General features: G+C 51.6%; 1 protein-coding gene across 2 annotated transcripts in view; it reads left to right on the top strand.

The window, feature by feature from the left end:
- Positions 1-3,678: 3,678 nt before the first annotated feature.
- Positions 3,679-13,195, top strand: part of TRIM2 (tripartite motif containing 2) — a 74,384-nt gene continuing 64,867 nt past the window's right edge. Inside the window, exon 1 of one of the 2 annotated variants that reach the window (XM_078601168.1) lies at positions 3,679-3,922. The gene's annotated coding sequence lies outside the window, so the exon portion shown is untranslated. The remainder of the gene's footprint in view (positions 3,923-13,195) is intronic. The other variant, XM_078601171.1, reaches the window with a different exon arrangement.

Below are 13,195 nucleotides of genomic sequence, written 5' to 3' on the forward strand. Positions count from 1 at the left end.
AAAGACGGCCGGGCGTGCTGCTGGCCACCCACCCCAATTTGTGCCGTGCCAGCCTTCATAGGTGCTCGCTAACAGCACTTGCCCCAACAGTCTGTTACAGGCTATACGAGGGATCTTTGTCTTGGTGTGATGTGCGGCGCGTGTCGGGCCGTCCCCGTCTCTCCGCAGATGTTCGGGAACGATTTTGAAAGTTGAAGGGACATTGTTGTCGGGGTTTTTTGTTTGTAGACGAATGATGAGAATCTCATCGGATGGACGGCTGTGTCAAGGAACCGAAGGGGCCCATGATTGGTAATATTTAATGTGGGGGGGGGGGGGTTCAGTACATGAATTGTCGCCACTGTCTAAAGTTTTAGGGTAGCGACCCCCCCACCTGAGCCACCGCTCCATCCACTATCCCCTCCGTGCCACAGAAACAGACGGTTGAATTGAAGCGTTGAATCGTACGCGCTGAGCACACACAGGCACACACACTCACACACACACGGGTACACACACACGGGCACACACTCACACACACGCGGGCACACACACACACAGTCACACACACATACGGACACACACTCACACACGCGGGCACACACACACACACGGACACACACTCACACACACGCGGACACAAACACACACGCGCGCGAGCCCGTTCATTTAGTGACTGCAGCGAGAAGCCACGGGTGGAGCGGACACATAACTACCTCCAAGCTCCACGCCAGCCAGCCCGCAACGACGAGACAACACATCGGCAATGTCGATTCGGGGGACAAGGCAACCCGGAACGGAGCAATGAGAACCGCGCAGCAAAAAAAAGACGGAGGAAAAATAAACAAAACCGGGAGGAAATTCTGGGAGCCACCAAAGATCTCGCCGATCCAATGTCTCCCCACGCCACCCCTGACCCCACAGACGCGCTCGCTGTCCACGTTGCCGACAGAGCGCATGGGGGGGGGGGGAGGCGGTCGCACGTTGGGAGCGCGCTGTGAGCGTGCCCTGGCCCCTCGTTGCCACCGCTGCCTCGCTTAGCGCGGCCCTTTCCTGCCGACACAAACGGGGCGAAGGGGGTCGCAGGCCTGCCCCCCCCACCCCCAGCCTGCACGGAGCGGCGTGTGGGTTTGAAGGGTCCCGAGTCACGGCGAGACACACACCCGCGTTTCGTTTCGGGATGCACTGTTGGTGAAGTAACGTCGAACAATGAACCCCCACGACCAGCACTCGTCCATCAGTGGATCGACAAAAGGGCTGTGTGTTCAACAACACAAATCATAATAATAATAGTACTACTGCTTAGAATTATTATTTGAATTCAGGGAATGGCCTGAAATGAAGCTGGTTCGAGTGTGTTGGACAATGTATCAAGCCAGCCGTGGTTACTACTCCTTTGGACAAATGTAAAAACGAGTGTCATGCTTGAATGACGTTTGCCTGCGCTCGGATTATGACATTGATTGAGGGGTGTTTTCCATCACGCGTGTCATTGATCACGGTCAGGTTGGAGCGTTACTTCATTATCCTCACTTCTACTCCCTCACTTACCTACTGGCAGAGGTGTGGACTCGAGTCATGTGACTTGGACTCGAGTCAGACTCGAGTCATGAATTTGATGACTTGCGACTCGACTTGGACTTGCATAACAATGACTTTGTCCCACCTCTGCCTACTGGTGCCCCCCCCCCCTTACTAATGACTTACGCCTGGATTAATGAAGGCTGCTAACAAATGAACTCGGGACCAAGAGAGATGTAACAATCTGAAGGAATCGCTGTGATCCCAGACCGTCAGGGGAAGAGAGGTCGAGATTTCGTGTCTGACTGTGATACGAGATATGTCAACTTGTTTTTTTAAATGAGTTTTGTTGTTGTTGTTTAATGCCACTTGCCAATTACGTTTATATAAACGAAAGCTGTCTATTGTATAAAGGTCGTCTATCAATATCGTGTATCAATATTGTGTATCAATATCGTGTATCAATGTGAACGTGGACTCTCTACGTCGGCTCGTGGGAACACGCTCCGTTCGACACCTCGTGAATATGTGGTATAGGTGAGTGAGTCTGTGGTGTAGGTGAGTGAGTCTGTGGTGTAGGTGAGTATGTGGTGTAGGTGAGTGAGTCTGTGGTGTAGGTGAGTGAGTCTGTGGTGTAGGTGAGTATGTGGTGTAGGTGAGTGAGTCTGTGGTGTAGGTGAGTGAGTCTGTGGTGTAGGTGAGTGAGTCTGTGGTGTAGGTGAGTCTGTGGTGTAGGTGAGTGAGTCTGTGGTGTAGGTGAGTGAGTCTGTGGTGTAGGTGAGTCTGTGGTGTAGGTGAGTCTGTGGTGTAGGTGAGTGAGTCTGTGGTGTAGGTGAGTCTGTGGTGTAGGTGAGTCTGTGGTATAGGTGAGTGAGTCTGTGGTGTAGGTGAGTGAGTCTGTGGTGTAGGTGAGTGAGTCTGTGGTGTAGGGGAGTGAGTCTGCGGTGTAGGTGAGTGAGTCTGTGGTGTAGGGGAGTGAGTCTGCGGTGTAGGTGAGTGAGTCTGCGGTGTAGGTGAGTGAGTCTGCGGTGTAGGTGAGTGAGTCTGTGGTGTAGGTGAGTGAGTCTGTGGTGTAGGTGAGTCTGCGGTGTAGGTGAGTGAGTCTGTGGTGCAGGTGAGTCTGTGGTGTAGGTGAGTGAGTCTGTGGTGTAGGTGAGTGAGTCTGTGGTGTAGGTGAGTCTGTGGTGTAGGTGAGTCTGTGGTGTAGGTGAGTGAGTCTGTGGTGTAGGTGAGTCTGTGGTGTAGGTGAGTCTGTGGTATAGGTGAGTGTAGGGGAGTGAGTCTGCGGTGTAGGTGAGTGAGTCTGTGGTGTAGGGGAGTGAGTCTGTGGTGTAGGTGAGTGAGTCTGTGGTGTAGGTGAGTGAGTCTGTGGTGTAGGTGAGTCTGCGGTGTAGGTGAGTGAGTCTGTGGTGTAGGTGAGTGAGTCTGTGGTGTAGGGGAGTGAGTCTGCGGTGTAGGTGAGTGAGTCTGTGGTGTAGGTGAGTCTGCGGTGTAGGTGAGTGAGTCTGTGGTGTAGGGGAGTGAGTCTGCGGTGTAGGTGAGTGAGTCTGTGGTGTAGGTGAGTGAGTCTGTGGTGTAGGTGAGTCTGCGGTGTAGGTGAGTGAGTCTGTGGTGTAGGTGAGTGAGTCTGTGGTGTAGGGGAGTGAGTCTGTGGTGAAAGTGAGTGAGTCTGTCATGTGAGTGGCTCTCTCCGTCTCGTGCCTTCTCCCTGAGCCCACGTGACACCTTCAGGTGCACAGCTGAAGGGGCCCACGTGCCGAGCGGCGTGACATTCACAGATCTCACCGGGAGCCGTTTCGTTAACCCGACAGCGACGTTCGGATTAACGTAGAGCTGCTTGACTCCTGCAGCCCCCTTCCTCCTACTACTGCCCCACGGGCCTCGCCCTAACCCCACTCGAGGTGGCCCCAGGTCGGCGAGAAATAAATTATAGTGCGGAGCGCGGGCGAGACGGCGGCGGGAACTCCGCTGCGTGCTTGTAAATAAATGCGCGTCACGACTACCGACCCTCGCAATCCCGCGTTTAATTACCGTTGTGTTTCTTCATCTGTTGCTTTACAGATGAATTAATTGATTGATTGGTTTGATTACATTCATTGTACCAGCTGGGATTTATCAGTTGGACCCGAATTAAATGCATAGCGGGGAGAGGCGTCTAAGATTGATAACTTCTGAACAACGAGGCAATCATTTCAGGATTAGAAATCCAGATCCGCTGGTTCGTTTAGCTCGACGGGTTTAGAAACCGTCCCCCCGTTGGTCGTGCGTGGAGGAACAGCCGCTGGCTCCACGCGTTACGCCGAACGCGAGGACGTTTCGTTCGGGGTGGAACAAACGCGGAGATGGCCACGTCCTGCGGCCTCTGCTGGGGTCGTGTCCAGCCTGACGCGGCCCGCCTGCTCAGAGGCCCTGCGGTGTTCAGGTACGCATGGGACACTCGGTTTGTGAACGCTACTCGCGTGATGACGATGCCGCCGCTGCTGCGGCTGGCAGTGGCGCACAAGCAAGGATAAGGATCCCCCGTATAACCTGAACAGACTGTAGGGGCAAGTGCTGTTAGCGAGCACCTATGAAGGCCGAAACGGTACACGAGGAGGTGGGTGGCCAGCACCACGCCCGACCGCCTTTGTCTCCCCAGTGGCGATGTTTACACGTCGCACCAGGTACTCATTTGAGGCTGAGTCGACCTAGGGGAGGCCCAGGACCGGTTCAGATAATCGTCACCGGTGTTGTTGGCCGTGAGCGGGAATCGAACCCGGGTCGCCGGGTTTATAGCGCAGCGCGCTAACCGCTACACCACACAAGCACAATATACACACACACACACACCCTCTGTCAACGACAACACTGCCTTCAAATAAAACAATAAAAACGAACTGGATATAATCGGCGTCGTTTCGGGCAATGGCCCTTCTTCATATAAATGATAGAACCCAACGCGCTATGCAGCAGGGACATTGGCCGGGACGACGCCGATTACGTCGTTTGCTGTGAAGGCAGTGTTGTTGACGAGTGTGTTGAGTTTGTTTGGTTTTGAAAGTGATACATTTCGCTGTCACGCAGTCCAAGGGCCAGAGCAGACATTGTTACCACGTTATGGTGGCTCATTACCAAAGGATAAAGTGCTGGATTACGTCGGATCTCTGAAACTAAGCTGGTGTTGAGCGTGGCTAGTATTTGGATGGGAGGCCGGGTGGGAATGGCAAACGTTGGCATGCATCTCAAGGTGACCAGGCCATGGCTGTAGAGCAGTGGGTTTTGAATATATCCTGCGTGTACAAGCCTTGAGTGTTTACCCCTATTATGCGTAGGGATTGATTGAACATCCCAAGGCACGACCTGAAAAAACATTCCTGAGAATCAATTAAGCTTTCTTGATTTAATAATTTGTATCATTATTGTTATCAGTTGCACCGATTTCTTTTGATCATCATTAATTTCTTGATAATTTGTTCGTTTGAAAATAGCAGGATTGGTCGTTAAAAAGAAAATCTGTGACACCTGGAGTGTCGCCATCCTATCCCGTGCAAGTGAAATATCTGACCCTGACCCATGGTCTCTAAAGTGGTCATGGCTCAACCACCGATGCTACATGACCTCTTGACCCACACTATGCTCAAGCCCCGGTGGCTGAGAACTTGGATGTTGAGAGACAAAAGAATGTGGCGACACGCAGAGAAGCGGAGGGCTTCAGCCGCCGCGAGGGGAGAAGGGCAAAAGGGGGAGAGAGAAAGGAGTTGACTCGAGTTGTGAACGGCTCCCACTCACCGAGTGGGGAGAGACCTCCCTCAACAGCCGTTCCTCCGCTAGAGCACGATAGGCTACGTACGGTGCGAAAGAAGTTTAACATACGTACAGCTCGTGAACATGGCAAAGAGCCCCCCGTGTAGCATTTAAGACTGTGGGGGGCAAGTGCCGTTAGCGAGCACATATTGGGTCTGGAATGGCGCACGAGGCTGATGGTTTGGCCAAGACAACGTCCGGCTGCATTTGTATCTCCAGTGTGAATTTTAGGCTGAGTAAATCTAGAGGAGGACCAGCATCGTTTCAGATGTCACTTGCCACTGATGTGAGCCATGGCCAGTAATGAAACTCAGGCCGCAGAGTCGTGCGTGTCTTAAAGTACCCTCTGCACTTTTCGATTTAAAGCTTTCGTGACTGCAGGGATTCATATTCTTGGCTCTTTCGGTAAAGTCACGTAGAAGGGAAATAATAAAATAATAAAAAATAAAACATAATAAAATTTTCACGACGTTTCGGCCACAACGCAAGCAGCCGTCCTCAGGTGAAGAACAGCTATCGGACGCTGTCTTTCCAACGGCTCTGTTTTTCACCTGAGGACGGCTGCTTGCGTTGTGGCCGAAACGTCGTGAGAATTTTATTATGTTTTATTTATATTATTTCCCTTCTACGTGACTTTACCGAAAGAACCAAGAATACCCTCTGCACGTCACGTGGTGGAGCGGAGGTACATTGTTTCGCACACTGCGTTATAAATCCAGCAACCTCGGTTTAATGCCCGCTCACGGCTAACATCAGTGGCGAGTGACATCTAGATCGGCACCGAGCTACACTCATCCTTCACCAACCTGCGCTGACTGCTGTGATGTCGTATGGTGTCACACAACCCACGTGTGAGATGGTGTCACACAACCCACGTGTGAGATGGTGTCACACAACCCACGTGTGAGATGGTGTCACACAACCCACGTGTGAGATGGTGTCACACAACCCACGTGTGAGATGGTGTCACACAACCCACGTGTGAGATGGTGTCACACAACCCACGTGTGAGATGGTGTCACACAACCCCCGTGTGAGATGGTGTCACACAACCCACGTGTGAGATGGTGTCACACAACCCACGTGTGAGATGGTGTCACACAACCCACGTGTGAGATGGTGTCACACAACCCACGTGTGAGATGGTGTCACACAACCCACGTGTGAGATGGTGTCACACAACCCACGTGTGAGATGGTGTCACACAACCCACGTGTGAGATGGTGTCACACAACCCACGTGTGAGATGGTGTCACACAACCCACGTGTGAGATGGTGTCACACAACCCACGTGTGAGATGGTGTCACACAACCCACGTGTGAGATGGTGTCACACAACCCACGTGTGAGATGGTGTCACACAACCCACGTGTGAGATGGTGTCACACAACCCACGTGTGAGATGGTGTCACACAACCCACGTGTGAGATGGTGTCACACAACCCACGTGTGAGATGGTGTCACACAACCCACGTGTGAGATGGTGTCACACAACCCACGTGTGAGATGGTGTCACACAACCCACGTGTGAGATGGTGTCACACAACCCACGTGTGAGATGGTGTCACACAACCCACGTGTGAGATGGTGTCACACAACCCACGTGTGAGATGGTGTCACACAACCCACGTGTGAGATGGTGTCACACAACCCACGTGTGAGATGGTGTCACACAACCCACGTGTGAGATGGTGTCACACAACCCACGTGTGAGATGGTGTCACACAACCCACGTGTGAGATGGTGTCACACAACCCACGTGTGAGATGGTGTCACACAACCCACGTGTGAGATGGTGTCACACAACCCACGTGTGAGATGGTGTCACACAACCCACGTGTGAGATGGTGTCACACAACCCACGTGTGAGATGGTGTCACACAACCCACGTGTGAGATGGTGTCACACAACCCCCGTGTGAGATGGTGTCACACAACCCCCGTGTGAGATGGTGTCACACAACCCCCGTGTGAGATGGTGTCACACAACCCACGTGTGAGATGGTGTCACACAACCCACGTGTGAGATGGTGTCACACAACCCACGTGTGAGATGGTGTCACACAACCCCCGTGTGAGATGGTGTCACACAACCCCCGTGTGAGATGGTGTCACACAACCCCCGTGTGAGATGGTGTCACACAACCCACGTGTGAGATGGTGTCACACAACCCACGTGTGAGATGGTGTCACACAACCCCCGGCAAAACCCACCCAGGACAACACTTTGCCCAGGCTCCGACCCAACAGGTGATTGACACAGTTCTGCAAATTACGTAAATTGTATTCCCTTTATTTTACCCCCCTTCGTGCCAAACCTCAAAAGGCACCGTGGAAGCGAGATCATCGGAGGCCGGGCTCTAATTATAATCATCGATGCGCGCACACTGCGGTGTGTGGCTCCCGCATAATCCCCGTAGGTTGTGTTCCCTCCGTGGTCGTTCGTTGGCATGGAGTCGCGTGCCCTCCCGCGTGTGCCATCGTCACCATAGCCACGCTCGTCATCGTCACAAAGGCCTCGAGACGGGCTGCCCGGTGAGGCTGCACTGCCCTCTGTCGTCACGGGGACACCTCTTGCGCTCTCCGCAGCGCACGTAAAAATAAACACAAGGCTCCCCGTTTCAAGCAAATCGTTTGATGGTGGTGGTGATGGTGGTGGCGGTGATGGTGGCGGTGATGGTGATGGTGCGTTGGCTGTGGTGCACAGACAACAAGGAACCCAACGCGGTGCGTGTCCAAGGAGCCGTCCATAAATGACGTCACGCACCTAGGGGGGGTTCAGACCTTTGTGACGATGTGTGAGGTAGGGGGGGGGGGAAGAAATGTGACGTCACATCAAAATGCGCAACTTTAAATAAATATAGACAACACGTTCTACTTAATTAAACAGACTTCTTAATAAATGTTTTCTCCTACAACATCAGAGTGCAGCGGCACATTAAATACGCACTACAATGACAATAGTTTAAAGCGATTTCAAGCAGAGCTTTGTGACGTCATATTTGAGGGGGGGGGTCTGACTTTTTGTGACGCCGTGTGACGAGGGGGGGGGGTCAAAAATCGTCCAAAATTGCGTGACGTCATTTATGGACGGCCCCCAATGACGCTGTGGAATTTATTATTTAGACGGCAGCAGCAGCAGGACGCTGCGACAAGGGCGCTGTGGCAGTGTCCTCGAATACGCACGTGACGCGCAGGGCAGCCTTGCTAATGCGACGTTTCAACTCCATGGGATTAGCCACTTTAATTAGTTTACGAAATACACAAAGATACAATTACAGCGCCTCCGTTAATATGTCATCATTTTGTTCCCATTTCCCATTCTCTCTCCTCTCTTCCCTTTCCATACGTTCTACCATTGACTCCCCTTCCCTCGGTGTATCACGGTTGCGAGTAACTACCCCAACAGCCTCTTCGTACATTACAGTACTTAGAAACGGTCTGCAGAGTTCCACGGATAGTTTGGAAAACCTTTTGTCTGCGACGTCTGGCCAGGAGATGTCAGTGTTGAGTGTCATCTTTGCTTTCCTGTCGGCTTTCCTGCGTGTTTTTCCCCCCTCTGGTTCACTCCCACGTGAAGACACCCAGAGAATTGGTCCAACCTCTTTCCCCTGTGTAGCAGGAGCCCCTCCTGTATGCACGTACATGAATGTTGAACGTCTTTCGCGCACCGTGAATAGCCAGCCGTGCTAATCGGAGGTCCTGAAAAGTGAGTCTTGCAGACCGCGAGGGGCTTTCCATTGGTAAATGTTTTCGCCTTCACCATTGTTGCCACTTTGCTCCATCCCCGAGGCCAGTGTGGCAAACACCATCCGCTTGGGGCAAAGGAAACACACACAAACACGAGGGCTCGCAATAGCAACCCGCTGCCAAGGAGATCCATGCCAACCACAGTCGCCGCCTTATGTTCTTATCTAAGTTTACTCGACGCCGAACGTGCAAATCCACCTCGGCTTGTGCATACTTGCAAAGCAAGCAAACAGGCCAGTCCTAAAGGCATGTAACCAATAAATACATGCACGTCTACAGCGTTCCTTTTGCCAGGCCCGCTGTTGGATGAGCACCTGCCCACACCTTTACCAAACTTTGCCACGCGTGTCCAGTGTGGAGGTTGGTGGTGGCGAGAAGGCGACAGTAGACGCGGGAGCAGGGAAGTAAATCGTGCAACGATGGACGTTGCTGCACTTTCCCTGTGGCTGCCAACAAACGTAGCCCCGATGCAGCCTATAACACCTGTTATGCACGGTGGTCGTCCATCCAAGCACGATCCAGGACTCGGCCGTTCTGTGGCGGAGTTTGTTAAGGCGATATGACCTTTGTAATGTGTGTGATTATGAATAATTATAATTTGCATGTATCTGTATGGCGCCTTGTCAGAATGAGGACAAGGATAGGGCCAAGAGAGAAGGAGATACATTTATATTATTGTCTTTCGGTAAAGCCGCGTAGATGGACAAAAAAAAATTCCACAATATAAATATTTAATATCGTGATATATTTTTTCATTATTTTTCTATCTACGTGGCTTTATAGAAATACCCAAAGAATATGAATTCCTGCAGCCGCGAAAGCTTCAAGAGATACATTTAATAAACTGACTGAAGAAAATGTGTTTTTAAGACGAGACTTAAACGTATCCACATTATATAATGTGTGTGTGTACGCATTAACACGTTAAGCTGTCGCTTTTATGAACAGGAACTGCGTGGGCAATGCTGATATCATCTGGGCACAGCCTTAGACCAACATGCCGAGAGGAGTTCACGTTGCGTGCTCGTTATTTGATATTCGAACACGTTTGTTCAAGGCAAGCCAGGATCAAACTTGTTTAAGCCAAGCGAGGGAGATGGACAGCAGGATTAAGTATCGTTTTATTTGCTAGATACACTAAATTTGTCATTCAATCAGCCCAAATTACCTACGAGGAGGAATTGATCTGGAATATTGGGCACTAGACGAAGAAAGTGGAACGAAAACTAAAACAAGTGCGCAAAGCAACTCCACATACTTGGGTATATTAAGATGAAAACAAAACAATAAACTTTGCGTGCTTTGAATGAAATCGAGATGCAGAGGGAGGGGGAACGCGCGTTGCATCGGAGAAGAAAATTCTAAGGCCGAGACGACGTCGCATTGGCTGTTGGGAAACGTGACGTTGGCATGGGCAGGACGCGTCATCGTCGCCAGGAGGGGGACGACCGGTGACGGAACGGCAGCCAAAGCAGCGAAAACTCGGCTTGAGAGGACGACCACAGCCGAGGTGGAGCAATGAAACCAGCGGATGTGCAGCAGCGAAATGGACTGCAGTGGATAGACCATGGCTGCTGCTGCTGGTGATGCTGCTGGTGATGATGATGATGATATGTACAGAGTGTGTGTGCGTAGAAACTAATGCAGAGCAAACAGCACGTGTTGACACGGTGCTTACGCTCTCGCACGTTGCAGGACAGGTTCAATGCGTGTCCCGGTTAAGCCCACGTGACGACGCCTCGTCCACGTGGCGCACTGGGAGGGAGGCTCGGTGGAGTGAAATCGCAACATCGCCGCGATGTGAAATCCCGACATCGCCGTTGCGTGCGTCATTGTCCGGGCTAAAACGATGCAGCGATCACAGTCATCGACTACATATCGATTGTTAGTCAAGCTCACGAGAGCACGAATAACAACAAAACCGCTCAACGCAGTCGCCAATAGTTTCGAGCCGTTTGAATCTGTCTATTTTGATAGTGTCATTTGTGGGCGGCTTGAATGTGCACTGGGCTTCATCGCGTTACCCACACGAACAATAGTGGACATTTCCTGTACAGCCTACGTAGACTGTTGGGGCGAATCCTTTTAACGAGCACAATGGGGGTGGTGCACCAACTGCCACGCCTGGCCGCCTTTGTCTCCGCAGTGTTTTGTGTTCACACACCGCACCAGGTCGACCTAGGGGAGACCCAGCACTGCTGCAGATATCCGCTACCGATGTCCGCTACCGGTGTTATCCCTGAGTGGGAATCTAACTCGGGGGGGCCTGGTTCGCAACGCGGTGCGCTAACCACTGCGCAACGGCTCCCCGCACGCGCCCGTTCCGCAAGACAGAAGCCGCGAAATGAATGAACGTGAATGCAAGGGGGAGTTTGCGTGCCTCAAGAGTCATACGGGATCGAACTTAAGAATCGCCGACCCGTGGCGTCCTTGAGCCGAGTGGGGTTAGTGCAGGGTTAATATTTGACTTGGCCGAAACAAATGAGGCCACGAACAGACGCGTTCGTTTGTGTGCAGCATTGGTCTTGCGTCGAACCGGAGCCACCCCTCTCCCCCGTAGTTTCCAAGGAGTGCCCTTGCCAATAACATCCGGCGACCCAGCATCATTTGTTTAGCAAGCCTGACTCTGCTGGTGAGAACCCAGAAGGTCATCGCAAGTCCAGGGGTTGCTTGAACAAATGCTGCGTGATTTTATATTGGTCTGGACATCTAATAATGATAGGCCGATGGACTCGACACGCATTCATATTTATAATCTGGCGAGAGAGAATGGAGTTCCATTTGCTCTATACACGAACACACGGGGCATAGGGCGACGCGCACTACAAGAAGCGCCAATTATAATTATTGTACATGTTACAAAAGACAATAGAGGGCATTGCAGATAAGCATATAGTTGTACTGTACTATACTCCAACGTCTATGCTCCCGCCGCCTTCACCAACCCGCACCGACCAGCGTGGTGCATATGGCCTAATAACCCCCACGACCTGCACGGAGTGGAAAGGGCCTCATTCCCAGAAGTGGATTTACAGAAAAGGGGGTTTGAATGTGCAAATCCTCGCTGAGCCTCGGGGATATGTTCAGGAGGTTGGTGCCCACATCGGGATGATTGGTCCACTTTCTTTGGCGAGTTTGAACTCAAGCGGGAGGAAACGCGAGAACCCCGCACACGCGGACGAGGAGGACGACGCACTTGTGGCAATCCCGAACTTGGGTCGAGTTCATGACACACAAATCAAAGTTTCTTATCGATCAGGGGGTCGTCAAACCAAAATAACGAGCAGAGATTTTTTTTTATCGAATTCGTAAAAAAAACTCTATTTCAATAGTCACGAAGCCAGCCGCAGTTTGTCGACCCTTGTTAATTGATTATAAGCTACATATCCTCCTGTCAATCCATTGCTGTACGAGGGCCTTGGAGCCACGCCGCGCGCCGGCGGCGAAGGCGTGGTGCGTGGACACGTGGCAGCATTGGCGTGCAGTCCACACATCCATGCTGCTGTGCTGCCATCTAGTGCACACTTCGTAACCTCCGCAGCCGATGACCCCAGGTCGAATCATCATCAGGGGTTTGACGAGGTCTGCCGCGTTGGTCGGAGGCTCTTGCAACTCCACTGCGTCGAGTTGTCTCCGCTGCCAGGTGGCTTAGCCCCGTCACCCGAGTTAGATTCCTGGCCACGGCTCGCATCGGTGACGACTGATGTCTGAACCGGTCCTGCCCACCCACCTTCAACCCCCCCCCCCCAACCACCTTCACCGAACCCGCAATTATGGACCGACAAAGTGCTGTGAATTGTCATACAGTATCCACACTCTATTCATTTTCTTTCTTACTGATATAAAGACCACGTTTTCATGTTAGTCCGATCGAATTTTCCAAAAGTTTTATATTGAATAAACGACGCTTACAGGAGCAAACCAGAGCAAATTAAAACTCAGTGATGTTTTTTTTCATAACGGAGGGCGTCCACTTAAACTGCGTATTGAACGGATATGACACGAATTGCAATGACATCAAACGCTGTGGAAGGGCCATCGAGTCCCTGAATGGTTGTAACCAGGTTATAATGGGCACCTGATCGAAATATGCCCCGTAAATACAACCGACGTATGTATACACAAGATAAGAGTAATTTGATATTTTGATTCCGTCTTCAATG

The sequence above is a fragment of the Lampetra planeri genome, chromosome 15 (assembly GCF_965212315.1).
Source record: "Lampetra planeri chromosome 15, kcLamPlan1.2.h2, whole genome shotgun sequence".
Lineage (NCBI taxonomy): Eukaryota > Metazoa > Chordata > Hyperoartia > Petromyzontiformes > Petromyzontidae > Lampetra > Lampetra planeri.